This window comes from Penaeus chinensis, chromosome 37 (genome assembly GCF_019202785.1).
Source record: "Penaeus chinensis breed Huanghai No. 1 chromosome 37, ASM1920278v2, whole genome shotgun sequence".
Classification (NCBI taxonomy): domain Eukaryota; kingdom Metazoa; phylum Arthropoda; class Malacostraca; order Decapoda; family Penaeidae; genus Penaeus; species Penaeus chinensis.
In genome coordinates, this window is record NC_061855.1 from 15,262,463 (window position 1) to 15,269,160 (window position 6,698).

Sequence of the window (6,698 nt, forward strand, 5' to 3'; positions counted from 1 at the left end):
GTAGAAGTGTAGGAGTTGCAGTAGTGGTAGTTGTAGAAGTGGTAATAGTTAGAGAAGTCGTGGTGGTGGAAGAGGTAGTCGAAGTAGTAGTAGTAATAGTAATAGTAGTGGTAGTAATGATAATAGTAGGTGTAGTATAGTAGTAGTATTAGAAGTAGTAGTATAGTAGTAGTATTAGCAGTAGTAGTATAGTAGTAGAAGTAGTAGTAGTAGTAGTAGTAGTAGTAGTAGTAGTAGTAGTAGTAGTAGTAGTTGTTGCAGTACTACTAACAAAAAGCAATAAAGCTAATAAACGAAAATAATGCAATGGTAAAACATAATGCAGAAGGAGGAGGAAGAATAATTTAAGATGAATGAATACAAAAAGGAATAGGAAGAAGAGAAAGAAAAGGGAACAGCAGACAGAGAAACAAAATAAGAAGAGAATGAAATAAAAGAATAAGGAATGAAGGAGAAGAAGAAGAGTGAAAAGGGAATAACAAATCGAAGAGACGAAAAAAGAGAAATAAATAACAGAAGAGGGAAAACAAAGAAGAAAAGAAAAAGCAGACGAGAATAACAAAGAACGTAAAAAAAAAAAAAAAAAAACGAAGCAATGGGCGGCCGAAGCGGGAACGGAAACAGGAGAAGATAAAGAAAAAAAACAACACAATAACGAAAAAAAGAAAGAGTAGAAACAAGAGATAGAGTAGGAAAAGAAGACGAAGGAAAAAAAGATGAATGCGAACAGGAGAGAAAATAAATGAAAGACAAATAAGAAAGACTTAGAACTAAAAGGCAAGAGCACGATTTTTAGGGGGGTGGGGGTGGGGGGGGGCGGGCTCACCTGTAACGTGAGTCATGAGGAAGGGGGGAAGAGGGGGAGGGAGGTAGAGGAGGAGGAAGAGGGGGAGGGAGGGAGGGGGATGAAGAAGAGGAAGAGGAAGAGGAGGAGGGGGAGAAGGAGGAGGGGTAGGAGGAGGAGGAGGAGGAGGAGGAGGAGGAGGAGGAGGAGGAGGAGGAGGGGGAGGTGAAGGAGGAGGGGGAGGAGCGAGGGGGGATGAAGAAGAGGAAGAGGAAGAGGAAGAGGGGGAGGGGGAGAAGGTGGGGGAGAAGGTGGGTGAGACGGAGGAGGAGGAGGAGGAGAAGGGGGGGGGAGAGGGAGGAGGAGGAAGGGATAAATATACAAAGGAGGAAGAAGAATGAGAAGAGGAAGAACGGAAAGAAGAAGAAAAGAGAAAAGAAGAAGAGGAAGAAGTGAGAGAACAAGAAGAAAAGGGAAAAGAAGAAGAAAATTATGATAATAAGAAATACGGAAAGGGAAAGAAGAAAATAAATAATAAAAGGAGAATGAACGGAGAAGGGAGGGAGGAAGAAGAGGAGGAAGAAGAGGAGGAGAGAAGAGAAGCGTGAAGGGGAAAGGACGAGAAGACAGCGAAGTGTGTGAAGGGCGGGGGGTGGGGGGGATGAGAGGGGAGAAAACAGAGGAAGCGAAAGAGGAGAAGGGAAAGAGGAGAAGGGAAAGAGAGAGAAAGGAAAGAGATGAAAGAAGGGTTATGTATCAGATTCAAAAAACATATTTACATTATATCTTATACCATGTTATTATACTGTACTATATATCATTAACATAGTCATGAAGGAGAATAGAGGAAAAAAAAGCGAGAGCGAAGAGAAGAATAACAAAATAAAGACGGAAAACAAACAGACGAACACGACGAGAGAAAACAAAAATCAAACAAACACAACAAGCAAACAAACAAACGACCGTATGCATCTGTACATCATACTTATGTACCTCATAATCCAAGTATGTAAGTGACACACACGTGATTCATCGATCTGTTCATCTAACAAACACTTGCACAGCAGCGGGATGGCGAGAAAAAATGAACAACAAGAAAAAACAACGACAACAAAAATCAACGAGGCTAAGCAAGATGAGGGGAGAGGGGAGGGGGAGGGGGAGAGAGGGAGAGGAGAGAGAGAGAGAGGAGAGAGAGAGAGAGAGAGAGAGAGAGAGAGAGAGAGAGAGAGAGAGAGAGAGAGAGAGAGAGAGAGACTGAGAGAGATGAGAGAGAGAAGAGAGAGAGAGAGAGAGAGAGAGAGAGAGAGAGAGAGAGAGAGAGAGAGAGAAGAGAGAGAACACGCAAATAAAGAGACACAGAGAGGACAGAGAAGGAGAGAGAGAAAGAGGAGGAGGAGGAAGAAGGGGTTAGGGTGGGAGTACATGGATGAGGCGGGGGGGAGGGGGGGGGCGACGGCGCCGTCCCTCGCTCATGACTCATTTCTCCACTGGTGGGGGGTGGGTGGGGGGGATGGGTTGGGCTCAGATGGGGAGGAGAGGAGGGCTCGGAGGGGCCAGGGGGGCGGGCAGGGGGTAAGTGGGGAAGGGGGGGGGCAGGAGTGAGAAGAGGGAGGAAAGTGGAGGACAGGGGGAAAGTGGGGGGGGGGGGGAGGGGAGAGTTGGAAGGGGTCTGGAGAGGGAGGAGAGGAGAGGAGAGAAGGGGGGGGGGCGGGTCGGGAGGGGGGCGGGATGGGAGCTTAAACCGGGTGTGTGCGTGCGTGTTCGTGTGCGTCTGTGGGTGTTTATGCTTGGGCGTTTGAAGTTGATTAAATTTCTGTTTTGCATTAATGTGGTTTATTCGCCTGACGACTGTTTTATTATTATTATTAACATAAACATTAACTGTTGTTTTCCTTGCTGTTGTAAACATGAATATGTATGTATACATACTCATGATTACAACAATACAAACACACACACACACACACACACACACACACACACACACACACACACACACACACACATACACACACACACACACACACACACACACACACATATATATATATATTATATATATATACACATATATACATACATATATACATACATACATACATACATACATACATACATACATACACACACACACACACACACACACACACACACACACACATATATATATATATATCCCTCCCTCCCTCCCTCTCTCTCTCTCTCTTTCTGGGGGTAGAAAGCAGGAGGAAGGAAATCCCCCCTCTTTACACCAACTCCTCGCTTACCATAAGGGAAGTAGGAAGAAAAAAGAGGAAGGAAGGAAATAGGAAAGGGGTGGAAGGAAGGGGGTGTTAGAGGAAGGGAAAGGGGAGAGGAGGAGAGCGGAAAAGGGGAAAGGAAAGGGAAGGAAGGAGGAAGAGATGGGAAATAGGGGGAAGCCAGGAATAAATGGAAAAGGAAGGGAAGGGAAAAAGAGAAGAAATTAAAAGAAAAAGGCAGGGAAAGGTGTAGCGTCATGGAAAGCAAATAAGAGGATGCAAAAGGAGAGAGGAAGAAGAATGTGGAAGAAGGGAAAGGGAAGCAGAAGACACAGAAAATAGAGATGGGATAGATAGGAAAGGAAAGAGCTGGGAAGAGGAAAGAGAGAGGAAGGTTAAGGGAAAGGGAAATGGGAAAGGGAAAGGGGGGAGGAAAGGTGGAAGGAGGAGAAAGGAGATGTGAAAGGGAGAAAGGAAAGGGTTAGGGAAAGGAGGGAGGTGGAAGGGAAGGTTGAGAGGAAGGGGGAAAAGGGGAAAAGAAGAGAAAGGGGTAAAGGGGGGAAAGGAAGGAAGGGGGGAAGGAAGAAAGGAAGAGAAAAGGAGAAGAGGGAAAGGGGGAAAGGAAGAGAAAGGGAGAAAGGGGAAAGAGGGGAAGGAAGAGAAAGGATGAAAGGAGGAAAATAAGAGAAAGGGGGAGAAGGGAGAAAGTAGGAAAAGAAGAGAAAGGGGGAAAGTAAGAGAAAAGGAGAAGAGGGAAAGGAGGAAAAGAAGAGAAAGGGAGGAAAAAAAGAGAAAGGGAGGAAGGGGGGAAGGGGGAAAGAAAGAGAAAGTGAGGAATGGGGGAAGGGGGAAAGAGGGAAAGGGGGAAAGAAAGAGAAATGGGGGGGAAGGGGGAAGGGGGAAAGAGGGAAAGGGGGAAAGAAAGAGAAAGGGGGGAAGGGGGAAGGGGGAAAGAGGGAAAGGGGGAAAGAAAGAGAAAGGGGGGGAAGGGGGAAGGGGGAAAGAGGGAAAGGGGGGGGGGGCAGCATGCACCCGACACCGAGCTGACTCCTGTTTCAGCCGCGACAGCAGAGGCGGCGATCCTGTTGCTTTTTCGATTGTGCTTTCGTTGCGTTTAGCGAAGGGAGGAGGGGAGAGGAGAAGAAGAAGAGAGAGAATGAGAGAAGAGAGGAGGAAGAGGAGGAGGAGGAGGAGGAGGAGGAGGAGGAGGAGAAGAGGAGAGAACGGGGAAGAGGAGGAGGAGGAGGAGGAGGAGAAGAGAATGGGGAGGAGGAAGAGGAGGAGGAGAAGAGAACGGGGAAGAGGAAGAAGAAAAAGAGGGGAGGTGAAGATACGGGAGGAATAAGAGAATGGGAAGGATAGGGAAAGAGGCAAGAATAAGAATAAGAGAGACGATGGGAGGAGAAGAATGAAAGAGGCAAGAAGAGAGAAGAAGAAGGAGAGAGAGACGGTTAGAAGAAGAAAAAGAAAATAGAAAAAAAGAGGAGATGGAAGAAAAGAAAACGAAAATAGTGAAAGGGAAGTAAAGTAGAGGAAACAAAAAAAGAAGAGAAGAGAGAGAAAAGAGAAAGGAGATGCAATTGCGAGAATATTTTTGCAACAGCTGTTTGACATTGCAGAGAAAGGGGGAGATGGAAGAGAAGGAAAGAAGAAGAAGAAAAAAAGAAAAATCTCGGATGATAGAGGGAAGAGGAGTGAGGTGGAGAAAGGTTGGAGATGGAGAGAGATGGAAGTAAATAGAGAATAACAGAGAGAAGAAGAGAAGAAGAAACGAGGTAGATATGGAAATGGCAGGAAGAAGGAAAATCAAGGAAGAAAAGCAAAGTTTAGAAAGAAGAAACGGAGATATGGAAAAATAAAGCAAGAAGGAAAGAAAGAAAGAAAGAAAGAAAAAACACGTTAGAAAAGCAAAAGAAAAGGATTGAGGTGGAGAAAATTCCTTCAAAATCTTACTTCCTCCTCTTCATCTCTCCTCCCCTTCCCACCCTCTTCTCCCCCGCCCCTTCCTTCCCCCATACTTTTTTCTTCCTCTCCCCTCTCTCCAACCCTCCTCTCCTCCCTCTTCATTCCCCTCTCTCCTCCTCCCTCTACATTCCCTTCTCCCCTCCCCCCTCTCCCCTCCCATTCCCCTCCTCCTTCTACGTTCCTCTCTCCCCTCCCTTCCCCCTCCCCTCCTCCCTCTCCCCACCCACCATTGATGACGTCACGTATCTCGTTTAATGAGACGTTTAATCAACGCTCACCCCTCCCTCCCTCCTCCCTCAACCTCCCCTCTCCTCCCCCCCATACTACTTCCCCTCGCCTCCCCTCACCTATCCCCTACGCTACTTCCTCTCTCCACCTCACCCCCCCCCCCCCTTTCCATCAAATAATGCACGCACTTACTCTGAGAAACAGCTGATTAGACGCTGCGATACTAATAGCAAGCGCAGGGAGAGGAAGATGGAGGGAGGGACAGTGGGAGGGAAGGGGAAGGGAGAGCGAGAGAGAGGCGAAAGGAAAGATAGATGATATATCTATACATATATATATATATGTGTGTGTGTGTATTCATATGTGTATATATAGATAAATAGATAGATAGACACACACACACACACACACACACACACACACACACACACACACACACACACACACATTTCGTTGTGTATGGCTATGTACATATATAAAGCTACAGACTAAAGTTGGCGGGACACGATAGTGAACAGCATTACCATAACAAGGAGAAACGAACAACAAAATGACAATGGAGTTAAAGCACAAACCGCCCTACACAATGTGCTAGCAGTAATGATGTTGAAGAACATAACAGTAACAGGAAAGAGGAAGAATGGTAATATGAATGACAATATGAATGACTAATATTCCGCTACTATTATGCTACTATTACTACTGATGAAGATGATGCTAATGACAACACTTGGACTAGTTATTACGATATTGACAGTATTATCAATTCGTCTACAGCTATTACTACCTTGTTACTATTATTCCTATCGTTTTTACAATTACCATTACTACTAGAGCAACAGCTACCATTAGCAAAAATCAAAATATCAATAATATCATTATATCCCTCGGAAAGATATACTTCCAAAATTTCCGGTTCATTTCGTAAATTGACACACCTTTTCACAGAGTCCAGTTCATATCATTTCACTATATATCACAGTAAAGCCCTACATCTGGTATGTATTATATCCTCACACACACACGAAACAGATTATCACCGGATCATAAATAACTTTCACAAATCACAACATTTCCAATAACATTTTTTAAAACACCATCAGCGCCAACTGTTCGATTTATCAACGTCACTTCAGTCAGCACTCGGCCGCGACTCCCTTAAGGCGCTTGCCCTCTGTTGACCTAGACTGACCTGAGGGAGAGAGAGAGAGCAACAAGACGTCTGCACTCGGTGACCACGCGGAGGAGAATGCTGTTAAGGGGCGCTGCCTCACGCCCTCCTTGGCTCCTCCTCCCCGCCCCTTCTCCCCCTCCCTCTTCCCACCTCTCTCTCTCGCCCCCTCCCCCCTTCTCTCTCTCTCTCTCTCTCTCTCTCTCTCTCTCTCTCTCTCTCTCTCTCTCTCTCTCTCTCTCTCTCTCTCTCTCTCTCTCTCTCTCTCTCCGTCCATGATTGTTTTGTTTTTTTGCTGTCTCATCGG

The 6,698-nt window shown here is 45.8% G+C and overlaps 1 protein-coding gene across 3 annotated transcripts in view; it reads right to left on the reverse strand.

Moving 5' to 3' along the window:
- LOC125045416 (trigger factor-like) overlaps positions 1–6,475 on the reverse strand; it is a 21,629-nt gene extending 15,154 nt beyond the window's left edge. For all 3 annotated transcript variants that reach the window (XM_047642635.1, XM_047642634.1, XM_047642633.1), the window contains exon 1: positions 6,413–6,475. The gene's annotated coding sequence lies outside the window, so the exon portion shown is untranslated. The remainder of the gene's footprint in view (positions 1–6,412) is intronic.
- Between the last annotated feature and the right edge of the window lie 223 nt (positions 6,476–6,698).